Below are 15156 nucleotides of genomic sequence, written 5' to 3'. Positions count from 1 at the left end.
AAAAAAAACTCAATTTTTTTTTAGATAATCATTACATTCTCAATATTCAGAAAATTTAGCATGATTTTTTTAGTCAAATTCATTTAAGCTCTTAATTTCAAAACATATTTCTGTAAAAAATATTTAGTTTTTTTATAAGAAAATAGGTTTCTCATCAAAAAATTTATCATATCCGATTGATTCTATTTAACTTTGATAAAAAAGAAATCAAGGTTTTTCATAAATTAAAAATATTTTCTAAATTATTTTTGACAAATCTGATGTTTAATAATTAAAAATTATTTTTCTTTGTAAAATAATTTCAATAAAAATAAAAACCATTGATCATATGTTTACAACCCCTAAAATTTTTTTCATATTTTTCTCTATCTATTGCGTAATTTTTTTTAACATATTTCTTTTGATATTAATTTTTTAACATATTTCTTTTGATATGATCAAAGGGAGAAAAAATATAGTTAAGGGAGAGATTATTGCAAATTTCTTTTGTACTAAATTGTAATATTTTTGTTATGTAGTTAACTTTTATAAATTTAATATTTTGTTTATTCTAACTTTAACTCGGATTGATGTATATAAAAAAAAAGAGATTGAAAATATCCCGGGATAGTTTTAATGTGGTCAATTGAGTTAAGTTAGGTTTTGTATTATTTTGATGTCTTATGTCTAAGTGTGCAGAACTTAGAAACACAAGAAATCGAGCAGAAGAAGCAGCGAGTGAGAAAGATCGCACTGAAATTGAGTTGACAAGCTCGGTGCATTGAAGAGACGAGGAACTATGGAAGAATATACTGGTGGAGCGAGAAGGATGTACGAGGCGCATCCAAGGGACGAGAAGCCCGGAAGGAGTCTACTCGAAGAGAAGAACGGAAATGGTTCGGTGAGCTCAATTCTGGATGTTGGGACCATCACCTAAAGGAGTGGAAGTCAACGAATGGTCAACACGGAGGTTGACCATGTTGGGAAAATTTTCCTAGGTCAAGTTTGACTAGTTTGACTAAGCTTGAGTTGAGTCAAGCTTGAGTCGGGATTTGAGTTTTGATATTTGATAATATATGGAGATTGCTAGGGCAATCGTCTGTTTAACAATAGATGGAGATTGCTAGGGCAATCGTCTGTTTGACAATAGAAGGAGATTGCTAGGGCAATCGTTTGTTTGACAATATATGGAGATTGCTAGGGAAATCGTCCGATTGTGGAGATGGTCAAAGGATTGACCAGGTTGATAAGAAGACAGGTCAAGTGGGTCAGTGTTGACCGGAGACTTGATCGGGAAAGTCCTAACTGGAGTTTAGGCAATGAGAAAGTCCTAACTAGAGTTTAGGCAATGGGAAAGTCCTAACTGGAGGTTAGGCAAGAGAGAAGTTAAGTAGGTCAAGGTTGACAGGAGACTTGACTGGGAAAGTCCTAATTGGAGATTAGGCAAAGGTAAGTCCAACAGGAAGGTTGGCAAGAGAGAAAATCCAAGTAGGTCAGTGTTGACCAGACTTGGTGGTGAAAGTCCTGATAAGTGAGATCAGACAATTGGAAAGTCCTAGTATAGCTAGGCAAAGGGAAAGTCCTGGTGAGGATCCAGGCAACTGGAAAGTCCAAGTGTGATCTTGGCAAAAGGAAAGTCCAAGTGTGATCTTGGCAAAGTGAAAGTCCGTGAGGATCCAGGCAATTGGAAAGTCCAAGTGTGATCTTGGCAAAGTGAAAGTCCTGGTGAGGAGTTAAGCAATTGGAAAGTCCAAGTGTGATCTTGGCAGAGCAAGTCCTAGGGTGATTTGGCTACGAGAACCCGACAACTAGGATGAGGCCGATGGAAGCTCCAGAAGGCAAGGCGTGAAGGATGGGGAGATATCCGAGGGACGCAAGGCTGATGGAGGAGGCTAGAAGGCTAGTTCGAGGTTGGTCGAGAGTAGCAAAATGCTAGGCGTGCAAACCCAACAGGTCACGGTTGACCAAGAGTTGGGTTTGGGGAGCTGGACTTGAGTTTGAGTCAAGTCCAGGGTGTTCAATCGATCGGGCGATCGATTGAACAAGCTCCAATCGATCAGCTGATCGATTGGAGTGTGCTATGAAGGAAGGAATGACCCAATCGATTGGGACCATATTTCGTGAGCACAGAACCCTTCCCAATCGATCGGGCGATCGATTGGGAGCTGCCAATCGATCAGCTGATCGATTGGGCAGGGAAGTTCTCGGGCGATTGCGAGAACACAGAATGCATCTGAATCGATCCACCGATCGATTCAGATGTTCCCAATCGATCGGTTGATCGATTGGAAGCAGAAGCTCTCGCGCGGACGCGAGAGCACAGAATGAAGCTGAATCGATCAGTCGATCGATTCAGACAGCCCCAATCGATCGGTGGATCGATTGGGAAGTGACCGTTGAGCAGGAAACGAGCGATGGACGGCTGCGATGGATCGGTGCTGACGTGGCAATCGATTGGGGATGATTTGGATCGATTGGGAGCACTGTTTAAAGTCTGGGAGTAGCATTTTCTCCGCAGTTCTTTGCGAGCTTCATCTGCGATTTGTGTGTGATCTGTTAGCTAAAGCCCTAGAGCCAATCATTAGATGATTGTATTTTGGACTTATTGTATCATATTCTATAAATAAAGGCATTTGGATTTTAGTTATTATACTTACTTGTATTTGTGCCAAATAAACTAAGTATAATAATGTCCTTGAGTAGATGGTTCTCACCTATATCAATCGGTTAGTTGAACCGATAGTGAGATGATATAGGGAACACTACTCTTAATCATTCTTAGTCGAGTATTAACATTCAGGGACAATGTTAATACAATAAGACTAGCATGTAGGTCAACTCGATGACTTGATCTCACAAGTCATGGATATAGAGATATCAAGTTGACACATGGGTATACATTAGAGAATGTATACTGAATGACCCGCCATGAGAAAGTATCATGGATCGTTATATGAGTGTCATATACTTTCTCATGTGGCTATTAGTATGACTACTAGTCCTTAGACCTGAAGTCACCATGGTTCCCTACATAAGGAGTTATGTACTTTGGTTTCGTCAAACGTCACCTGTAACTGGGTGGACTATAAAGGCGATTACTGGGTATATAACAAATTATGCAGAGGGATGTGAGTGATGTAGATGAGATCTATCCCTCCTATATGACGGGAGAGACATCGGTATTCTTGATAGAGTGAGACCACGAAGTGCATGGCCATGCCCAAATGAGTCAATATAGGATATTGAGTTCATTTGATTTAGTGAGTCTACTTGGAGTTCAAGATTTAGATTGGTCAGAGAATAACACGGTCTATGCTTCACATTGACCAATCTAGATGTCTAGGATAGAAGGACACTTGTCATATATTGTGAGGAGTCACAATTAGTAGTCACAAGGTGATGTTGGATTTCGACATTCTTGTAACTTGGGTAGTAATGATGTGTTGCTAGATACCGCTCATTACTTATGCTCCTAAATGGGTTTAGGGCATTGCCAACGTTACAAGAACCTATAGGGTCACACACTTAGGACAATTAGATGGAGATTAGGTTCATATGATGAACCAAGAGGACTTGATTCATTTGATGGATCAAATTGGATTAAAAGTAATCCAAATTGGGCTAATTGAGTTAGACTCAAGTTGATTCATGTATTCAATGAGTCTAATTTAGATTATGACTCATTAAATCAACTTAATTTAATGAATTAGATTCATTATATTAAGTTGTCTTGAATCAAATGGTTAGATTAGATCAACCATGGAAGAGATTTGGTCAAGTTTGACTTGACTTGAGAGGAAGATTAAAAGTCAAGTTTGACTTGACTTTATGCCACCTCATTGGTGAGTTGGCATTGATGTGAACCAATGATGATGCACCACATCATCATGGTTGCCACCTCATAGGAGTTATTAGTGAGTGTCACCTCATGGAGGTTACATTCCCTCTTTGATGACAACTTAATGCATTAATGAGGGGGTTACATTTGGGAAATGTGGTCGGCCACAATTTGAATGAAGATGGATTCATTTTCATTCAAGTGATGATTATTGCATCTTCTTCCTCTCAAGCTCTCCTTCTCCTCCTCATCTTGGCCGAACCACAAATAGGTGCTAGCACACCTCTTTGTGTGTTTTTCTCATCTACGTGTTCGTGTGGATACTTCTAGAGGGGTATCTATCTTGATACTCTCGAGATCCGGCGTTTTGGACGAGCGGGATACGCGAAAGGCACACTTCGAAGGTATAATTCTTCTTCATGTAGATCTAGGTGTAGATCTAAGTTGTAAACTCGTACTCGTATCGTTTTTGAAAAGTTTTCTTCGCACGAGATCCGTTGGCTAGGGTGATTCGGGGTTTCCGCTACGCGAAAAAGCGGTTTTCGCGGCCCGGAAAACCCAACAGTGGTATCAGAGCCACGTGCGAAGCTTGTACGAGTTTAATTTGATTTTTATGAAAAATTAAAGTTTCTGTACATTTCTGTAAATTTATGGTTTTTATAGTTTTAAGAGTAATTTTTCTCGTAGAAGCGAAGCACAAGTGTTTATACACTTGTAGGCTTCGACTACCGAGAAGTTTTTCCCGAAACGGCATCGTTTCGACCCAAATCTTTTTGGGACAGCGGGATAAGGCACTTTTGGATCGCTTAGGAGCAACTCGCGATGGTTAGATCGCGGGTAGGGGTACTGCCCCTAACCCCGCAAGGGGATTTGCTCCGCGATTGCGCCCGAAATCGCTAATCGGGACCGCCGGAAAAAATTTACTCATAAAATCTGTAAAATTATGAAAAATTACAGAAATATATAATTTTGAATTATATATTAATTTTGTGATAGTCATGGCCCAAATGACCCAAATTAGATTTGGATATTGTGTTGTAATTCATAATACGGTCTGCGTGCCGTTATGTAATGTGCGTGCTTGTATTTTATTTTTTATTTTATTTTCACGACCTGCGCGTCATGCCTTTCTATTATTCTGGTTGTAAATTAGATTTAGACTCGAATGTAACTCGAGTTTCAAAAATTGTAATGTACAAATTTAGAGCTGTGGAAGGTCCACTCGAGACGGAGTTACGAGGAAGGCGCGAGTAACACAAGGTGGTCAAAAGGAAGGCGCTTGAGAAGTTGACCTTAGGTTGACTATCCGATCTTCTCATTGGCTTGAGAAGATCGTAGTAGGGCCATGACTAATCACAAAAACTTAGTTAATTACTTGTGTATATGATGCATGTTTAATTAAGTAATTAATTAGTGTCTTACGATTAGATTAGATCTACATCGTGTACAAGATGCACTCTATTGATTAGATTAGATCTATTTCGTGTATATGATACAACATCATTTAGATTAGATCTAAATCACGACAACTCAAAATGCCTACCATGCTGTGATACCCATCACTACCTCGATCGCATGATGTTGTTGAATCTGCCAAAGCAGAGCAACGCATACTATCTTGGTAGGGTGCGGAGGGACAATCTTGGTCCCGCCTATCAACGCATGGGTGAATATAAACTCAATAAGATTGAGTATCCCTAGTTAACTCGGTTGGATCGAGTATAACTATAGGCATTCTTCCAATGTTTGGAAAAGTAGGACAAAATCATGTTTATATTAACTCTCGGGCGTATTAGCCAAAGCTAACTCGAGTTTTAATATAAATGCAGATTTTATCCTATAAACAAGAGTTGCATAGAGATGTAATTGGTAATCGTTACCTACCGATCATACTAAATCTTGGGCGTATTAGCCAAAACTAACTCAAGGGTTAGTATGATGTGGATCTTGTCCCACATGAATTATAGAATTCAGTGGGAGCATCATTTAGTTAAAGGCCTAATTAAATAATTAAGAATATGATATTTATTTCTATTTTTATTCTGTTGTAGATAACCATGACGTCAAATACGAACACCTTCTCCCTGCGATCTGTCCTTGAGAAGGACAAGCTCAACGGAGCAAACTTCCTGGACTGATACAGGAACCTGAGAATAGTTCTCACTCAAGAACGTAAACTGTACGTTCTGGAGCAACCCATTCCGGAGGCTCCTCCTGCTACTGCCACGCGAGCAGACCGAGATGCTTACAAGAAGCATCAAGATGACGCATTAGATGTGTCCTGTCTTATGCTCGCAACCATGAACTCAGAGCTTCAGAAGCAACATGAGTTGATGAGCGCTTATGATATGGTTGAACATCTTTGTCACCTATATCAAGGACAAGCAAGGCACTAGAAAAGGAACTCCAAAGAATACCTGGAAGATCTTAAGAAGAAGAGAAATAAGATTTCTACTTCAGGTATACATGTTATAGAAGTCAACCTCTCTATTTCTTCATCGTGGGTATTAGATACCGGATGTGCTTCGCACATTTGTACTAATGTACAAGCGCTGAGAAATAGCAGGGCATTGACGAAGGGTGAGATAGACCTACGAGTAGGCAATGGAGCACGGGTTGCTGCTATTGCTGTAGGAACTTACCATCTATCTCTGCCCTCTGGGCTAGTACTAGAATTAGATGATTATTGTTATGTGCCTGCCTTGACTAAGAACATAATTTCAGTTTCTTGTTTGGACAAGAAAGGATTCTCGTTTATAATAAAGAACAAATGTTGTTCCGTCTATTTAAACGATATGTTCTATTGTAGTGCACCTCTGATAAACGGACTCTATTTTCTTGACCTTGAGAGCCCTATCTATAACATAAATACCAAGAGGTTCAAGTCAAATGACCTGAACCAAACCTATCTCTGGCATTGTCGCTTAGGTCATATAAATGACAAGCGCTTATCCCAGCTCCATAAGGATGGTTTGCTGGACTCATTTGATTTAGAATCATATGAGATATGCGAGTCATGCCTACGAGGCAAGATGACCAAGACTCCCTTTAGTGGGCACAGCGAAAGGGCGACTGATTTGTTAGGACTCATACATAGTGATGTATGTGGCCCTTTCAATGTCACTGCTAAAGGCGGTTATAGGTACTTCATCACGTTTACTGATGACTTCAGTAGATATGGTTATGTGTACTTGATGACACATAAGTCAGAATCCTTTGAAAAGTTCAAAGAATTCAAGAATGAAGTACAGAACCAGCTTGGCAAGAGTATTAAGATACTTCGATCCGATCGAGGTGGAGAATACCTTAGCCATGAATTCCGTGACTATCTAGCTGAGTGTGGGATTCTATCCCAACTCACTCCTCCTGGAACACCAAAGTGGAATGGTGTGTCCGAAAGGAGAAATCGTACCTTATTAGATATGGTACTGTCTATGATGAGTCACACAGATCTTCCGACATTCCTTTGGGGCTATGCTCTAGACACGGCAGCTTTTATACTCAACCGAGTTCCATCCAAGGCCGTGATAAAGACACCATATAGGATATGGTGGAGATGTCCGGAGATGTCTCATGAGGATTTGTGAGACTTACGTTAGGCGTCAAGTCTCGGACAAATTAGGACCCAAATCGACAAGTGTTATTTCATTGGATATCCCAAGGAAACCAAGGGATATTACTTCTACATTCCCAGTCAAATTGTGGCAAAGACTGGGGTCTTTCTAGAAAGGGACTTTGTTTCTAGAAAGACTAGTGGGAGCGCGTTTGATCTTGAAGAAGTTCAAGATGCGAACAATAGCACTGATGCCTCGATGGAAATTGAACTGGAACCACAAAGTGTTGTGGATGATGTTGTTCCACAAGGAGTTGAGGAACAACAACCGGTTCAAGTAGACATACCTCTTCGCAGGTCTGATAGGGTACGTCGTCAGCCTGAGAGATACTCATTTCTCTTGTCTGACCATGATGACATTGTGCTCATAGAGGATGAGCCTACCACCTATCAGGAAGCTGTGATGAGACCAGATTCCGAGAAATGGCTAGAGGCCATGAGATCCGAAATGGAATCCATGTACACCAACCAAGTATGGACTTTGGTTGATCCACCTGAAGGGGTAAAATCCATTGGGTGCAAGTGGATCTTTAAGAGAAAGACTACATGGATGGACTTATCTATAAGGGTCGCTTGGTAGCTAAAGGTTTCAAGCAGATTCATGGTATTGACTATGATGAAACCTTTTCTCCAGTAGCGATGTTTAAGTCCATTCGGATCATGCTTGCTATTGCAGCCTACCATGACTATGAGATATGGCAGATGGATGTCAAAACCGCGTTTCTGAATGGAAACCTACTCGAGGATGTGTACATGACACAACCTGAGGGTTTTGTAGATCCACAACATACTAGTATGCAAGCTGCATAGGTCCATTTATGGACTAAAGCAAGCTTCTCGGAGCTGGAATCTTTGATTCGATGATGCAATCAAATAGTTTGGTTTCATCAAGAACGAAGATGAGCCTTGTGTCTACAAGAAGGTTGTAGGGAATATAGTTGTCTTCCTCATATTGTATGTGGATGACATACTACTCATTGGGAAGGACATCCCTATGCTTCAGTCTGTCAAGACTTGGCTAGGGAGTTGCTTCTCAATGAAGGACTTAGGTGAAGCATCCCACATTCTAGGGATACAGATCTATAGAGATAGATCTAAGAGATTGCTTGGCCTAAGTCAGAGTACATACATTGACAAGCTACTCCTTCGGTTTGCCATGCAGAACTCCAAGAAGGGATTTCTGCCGATGTCACATGGCGTGAGTCTTTCGAAGACTCAAGGTCCCTCTTCTAGAGAGGAGAGAGACCGCATGGATCAGATCCCTTATGCCTCAGCCATAGGATCGATCATGTACGCCATGCTATGTACTCGACCTGATGTCTCGTATGCTTTGAGCATGACGAGCAGATACCAGTCAGATCTAGGTGAAAGTCACTGGATAGCGGTCAAGAATATTCTTAAGTACTTAAGAAGGACTAAAGAATATTTCTTGATATATGGAGGCAATGATGAGCTAGCTGTAAAGGGTTACAGTGATGCTAGCTTCCAGACCGACCAGGATGACTATAGATCGCAATCGGGGTTCGTATTTTGCATTAAGCAGGACACAGTAGCTGATTCTACGACAGAAGCCGAGTACATTGCTGCATCAGAGGCAGCAAAGGAGGCAGTTTGGATCCGCAAGTTCATCACTGAACTTGGGGTGGTTCCTAGCATTGCTGACCCCATTGAGCTCTATTGTGACAGCAATGGAGCTATAGCACAGGCGAAGGAACCACGCTCACACCAACGGAACAAACACATACTACGGCGCTTCCATCTCATTCGAGAGATCATCGAGAGAGGAGATGTGAAGATTTGCAGAGTACCTACAGAGGCTAACATCGCAGATCCCTTGACCAAGGCTTTGGCACAGAAGAAGCATGATGGTCACACTAGGTCATTTGGGCTTAGAGCCTACACTGATTGGCACTAGTGCTAGTGGGAGATTGTTAGCTAGAGCCCTAGAGCCAATCATTAAATGATTGTATTTTGGACTTATTGTATCATATTCTATAAATAAAGGCATTTGGATTTTGGTTATTATACTTACTTGTATTTGTGCCAAATAAACTAAGTATAATAATGTCCTTGAGTAGATGGTTCTCACCTATATCAATCGGTTAGTTGAACCGATAGTGAGATGATATAGGGAACACTACTCTTAATCATTCCTAGTCGAGTATTAACATTCAGGGACAATGTTAATGCAATAAGACTAGCATGTAGGTCAACTCGATGACTTGATCTCACAAGTCATGGATATAGAGATATCAAGTTGACACATGGGTATACATTAGAGAATGTATACTGAATGACCCGCCATGAGAAAGTATCATGGATCGTTATATGAGTGTCATATACTTTCTCATGTGGCTATTAGTATGACTACTAGTCCTTATACCTAAAGTCACAATAGATCCCTACATAAGGAGTTATGTACTTTGGTTTCGTCAAACGTCACCCGAAACTGGGTGGACTATAAAGGCGATTACTGGATATATAACAAATTATGCAGAGGGATGTGAGTGATGTAGATGGGATCTATCCCTCCTATATGACGGGAGAGACATCGGTATTCTTGATAGAGTGAGACCACGAAGTGCATGGCCATGCCCAAATGAGTCAATATAGGATATTGAGTTCATTTGATTTAGTGAGTCTACTTGGAGTTCAAGATTTAGATTGGTCAGAGGATGACACGGTCTATGCTTCACATTGACCAATCTAGATGTCTAGGATAGAAGGACACTTGTCATATATTGTGAGGAGTCACAATTAGTAGTCACAAGGTGATGTTGGATCTCGACATTCTTGTAACTTGGGTAGTAATGATGTGTTGCTAGATACCGCTCATTACTTATGCTCCTAAATGGGTTTAGGGCATTGCCAACGTTACAAGAACCTATAGGGTCACACACTTAGGACAATTAGATGGAGATTAGGTTCATATGATGAACCAAGAGGACTTGATTCATTTGATGGATCAAATTGGATTAAGAGTAATCCAAATTGGGCTAATTGAGTTAGACTCAAGTTGATTCATGTATTCAATGAGTCTAATTTAGATTATGACTCATTAAATCAACTTAATTTAATGAATTAGATTCATTATATTAAGTTAGCTTGAATCAAATAGTTAGATTAGATCAACCATGGAAGAGATTTGGTCAAGTTTGACTTGACTTGAGAGGAAGATTAAAAGTCAAGTTTGACTTGACTTTATGCCACCTCATTGGTGAGTTGGCATTGATGTGAACCAATGATGATGCACCACATCATCATGGTTGCCACCTCATAGGAGTTACTAGTGGGTGCCACCTCATGGAGGTTACATTCCCTCTTTGATGACAACTTAATGCATTAATGAGGGGGTTACATTTGGGAAATGTGGTCGGCCACAATTTGAATGAAGATGGATTCATTTTCATTCAAGTGATGATTATTGCATCTTCTTCCTCTCAAGCTCTCCTTCTCCTCCTCATCTTGGCCGAACCACAAATAGGTGCTAGCACACCTCTTTGTGTATTTTTCTCCACCTACGTGTTTGTGTGGATACTTCTAGAGGGGTATCTATCTTGATACTCTCGAGATCCGGCGTTTTGGACGAGCGGGATACGCGAAAGGCACGCTTCGAAGGTATAATTCTTCTTCATGTAGATCTAGGAGTAGATCTAAGTTGTAAACTCGTACTCGTATCGTTTTTGAAAAGTTTTCTTCGCACGAGATCCGTTGGCTAGGGTGATTCGGGGTTTTCGCGACGCGAAAAAGCGGTTTTCGCGGCCCGAAAAATCCAACAGTTTCACAGCGCTTTCTCTGACTTTCACTGCCAGTCTTGAAGGCACTTGGAGGGGCTTGTCCAAGGTTCAAGAGGCAACAACAAGCTACAAGTAAGCAAGAAGAAGTAGTGTTTTTATTTGTATCTTGTACTCTCTTCTTGTATTTTTGTGTGTGTTGTTGTGTGAGTTTGTACGAGGCTTCTCCGCCTCCGGCTGCAACTGAGAAGGAGTGTTTCATAGTGGAGATAGCGTGTCATGTGTGGATCCTTGGATTAGTCACCTCTTCTTGAGGTGGATACCAATTAAATCCTAATTGTTACCGTTGTGTGTGTCTTGTGTTTATTAATGTTGCACATCATCAAGATGAAACAACCGACAAGCACGACGAAACGCTATTCCCCCCCCCCCCCCCCCACCTCCACCTCCTCTAATGGACATCACGGTCCTAATAGACCATTCCAGCTTGTTCGATCAATTGAAAGAATGGATCGGTCAACTGAACATTGGATCAGAAGCGTGAACTCATTAGGTCAAATAAGTCGTAGGAAGATCAGAGGTTCAGTTGATCGATCAAGAGGATCAGTTGGCCAAACACAAGTTTCATTCGGAGAGGTTGGATCTAGACGCAAAGCCGAGTAGGTTCAAAATTCGGTCGACCAATCAATTGACCAATAAACTTTAAATTGCGATAATTGATCGCAAATGGTCAGTTCAACTAGGAAAGCTATAAATAGGATTGTGCACTCTGTTATCAAAAACACACTCGTATTTACCTGTTTACTATTTTTCATTCATGTACTCAACTATTGTAAAAGGCTACTCTCTCCGAAGGAGATTGTTACTGGAACTTCAATAGTCTTGGACTAACAATCACCTAGGTTGTAACAAAGTAAAACCCTATCACTTCTGTTTATGTTATTTATTCTAACATAATGTGTGTGTGTCCTTGTTAAGCTGGTTAGCATGAGAAGTTAGTTTTTAATAGCAGGTTATTCACCCCCTAAAGTCAGTCAACCCGGTCCTACAGTATCTTGTTTTTCTATCGAAGTAGAATATCGTGCTATGACCTCTAATAATGCTGAAATTGTTTGGTTGTGTTGATTACTTGCTGATATGAGTATTTTTCTCTTAGACCCTACCTCTATGCATTGTGACAACTCCAATACAATTCAAATTACTTATAATTCTATCTTTCATGAGTGTACCAGGTATATCGAGATTGATTGTTATCTTACTCACCATCACTATCAGAATCGTACCATCACCTTACCGTTTGTCTAATCTTCCATGCAAATTACAAACTTGCCCACCAAGGCACATTACACCATACATTTTCAATTTCTGGTTACAAACTTTTGATGCTTTCTGCTAGTGCATCGTGAGTTTCAGGGAGGATGTTAGTATAATTGATTATTATTATTATGTAAGGGTTGACTAGTCTTTTTTTCTTATTACTTTTGTTGTCTATTTATATCCCCCTTTTTTCTTTGTAAACCCTAAGACTTTTTAATACAATTCGCTAACCTCCTATGTGGCTATCTCTTTCTCCCCTTCTCATTGTGTATTTTTTTTACATTTAATTTATATTCTTTGCTTTATTCATAGCTTGGATAGTGAAGGTCCACCTCAGATTATATCTTCATGCTGGCAAGATGAGTTATATCATGAAAAAGTGTCAAATAGATATTTATAGTGAGTTTCACTATGGAGGAAGAATTTATAGCTTGCAATGAAGCATCCAATCATGAAATATAACTGTGGAACTTCATCATGACGCTTCAAATTGTCGATGACATTGATAAGTCATTGAGGATCAATTATGATAATAAAATTACATAACTATATTCCAAAAACAACCATAGTTCATCGAGGTTTAAACACATCGATATCAAGTTCTTGGTGGTTAAAAACGAGTTCAGATGATCTGGTGATGATAGAGCATATCAACATATATAGATTTCATATTAGTAGATCTGTTTATCAAGAGTTCGATGCCTAAGATATTTCATTAGTATGTAATTATGAATATGAGAATTCTTCTTTTAGACGAGTACCTATTTAGTAGGAATTTATATTTAGTCCTTGATTCTGTATATTAATGAATACATATTTTAGTTTATTGTACATACTATTTGCATATATGTGTCTTTTGTCATAACACTCTAAAATAAAATATTGTAATTTACTATTCCAGTTTAGTATTTATAAATATGTTATGGACTTGTTGGAGTCATAAGAATAATTATAGTTTACTGATGTAGTTTTGCAAAAGGTATTTGTAAATATGATATAGACTCATTGAAGTCATAAATAGGATCGGTTGAGAATAACCATGTGTAAATTATATTTTATGTAACTTTTATTTCACACATCTACATTAGATCTATACCGAGACTTGTTACAAGTGAGATAACTATGATATCTTTAGTTCTATATCAGTGAAATTGATGGATCAAATTATTTTAAAAGGATATTCAACTCATAAGATTTGATATTATTGAGCTCAACAAAATTTTTAAAAATATGTTATATGTAGAATGCGTATATAGCTAAAGTGAAAGGTTGTTAGATTTAATTTCTCAATTTTGATGGACTTACATGTTAATTAATAGCATACGAGTATGTCGTGTAAAAACCTGATAAAGAGATCTAATTGGTGTCTTGTATGTTATTGAATGTGGGTTGTATGTATGAAATCCATTAACTAGTTGTCATTAATAATGATGGGCTGTTAATGAGGTTCGGATCTAAAGTTTATAAGGGGTGTGATCCCCACTAAATTACGGTATCAGAATCTTTGCTCATCCCATCTAAGAGAAACTCAAGAAATCGCTGCTGTAATTCTAGTGGAAGACTTTCCGTTGCGTCTTCTCCGTCTCCCGCTTTCGAACTGAAATCGAGACTATATATATGGCGACGTCTTTCAATTCAAGTTCGGTTTATGATTATTTTCGCAGTTATTACTTTCTGCAATTCTATACTATGAATCTTCGGCAATAGCATGATCCTATGAATAGATGGTTCTTGTTTAATTTGGATGTATAAATTAGAATGATTTATAAAAAGTTTCCTATAAAAAATAACCGTAAAAAAACAGAGACAGTAGTAATTACTTGGATCAAAAGGTGATATAATTATGCGCATCTCAACATGTGTGTGTGTATATAGATATAGATTTGATTACCTTCAAATAAAATGGAGAGGTGATAGTTGCTGCCGTTGAGTGGCCGATGCGTCTACAACCTACAGAATAGTCTCCGGAAGTAAAAATTATTAAAAGGAAAAACAAAGGTGGAGACTTCCGCCTCTAAGCAAATATTGTTCTTGTTTAATTTGGATGCATAAACTAGCACGATTTATAAAGTTTTTCCAGTCAAAAAGAAGAACTGTACAAACAAAACACAATAGTTATCAAGGACACACGTCATATATTAATTGATGGGAAATTGTAAGGATTAATATATAGTAAAGTAATATATATGTCTACGAGATTTGATTACCTCCAAATAAAGTGGATCAGGGAAGTGATCGTTGCTGCCGTTGAGTGGCCGGTGCTTCTGCAAACTACAGAATAGTCTCCGGAAGCAAATATTGCTCTAGAAGGAAGTTGGTGATCAAAACAAAGTTGCGCGACGATTCTGCAAACTACAAAAATAGTCTCCGGAAGCAAATATATTCTAAAAAGAAAGTTGGAGATCAAAGCAAATTGGAGACTTCCGCCTCTACGCTTAATCGCATATGACAAGTCAATAATTTTTTTCCACGCGTTTTTAGTTCATCAGCTAGCTAACTAAGACAGAATTAATTAAATATAATTAATATATATAATATAATTATAAAAAATCCACGTCTTTTTAGTACAACTGGCTAAATCAGAATTAATTAAAATAATTTTTATATATAATATTATTAAGTGATGATTAATTAAAAATAATTAATATATATAATAAAATTATGAAAATAAATTT

General features: G+C 38.8%; 1 protein-coding gene across 5 annotated transcripts in view; it reads right to left on the bottom strand.

The window, feature by feature from the left end:
- LOC122015659 (putative disease resistance protein RGA4) overlaps nt 1-14956 on the bottom strand; it is a 73938-nt gene extending 58982 nt beyond the window's left edge. For all 5 annotated transcript variants that reach the window (XR_006120944.1, XR_006120945.1, XM_042572679.1 and 2 more), the window contains exons 1-2: nt 14689-14956; nt 14373-14431 (exon numbers count right to left, since the gene is read on the bottom strand). The gene's annotated coding sequence lies outside the window, so the exon portion shown is untranslated. The remainder of the gene's footprint in view (nt 1-14372; nt 14432-14688) is intronic.
- Between the last annotated feature and the right edge of the window lie 200 nt (nt 14957-15156).

This window comes from Zingiber officinale, chromosome 1A, assembly GCF_018446385.1.
Source record: "Zingiber officinale cultivar Zhangliang chromosome 1A, Zo_v1.1, whole genome shotgun sequence".
Classification (NCBI taxonomy): Eukaryota; Viridiplantae; Streptophyta; class Magnoliopsida; order Zingiberales; family Zingiberaceae; genus Zingiber; species Zingiber officinale.
Note: the sequence above shows the minus strand (reverse complement) of the source record. Positions and strands in the feature narration are given on the sequence as shown.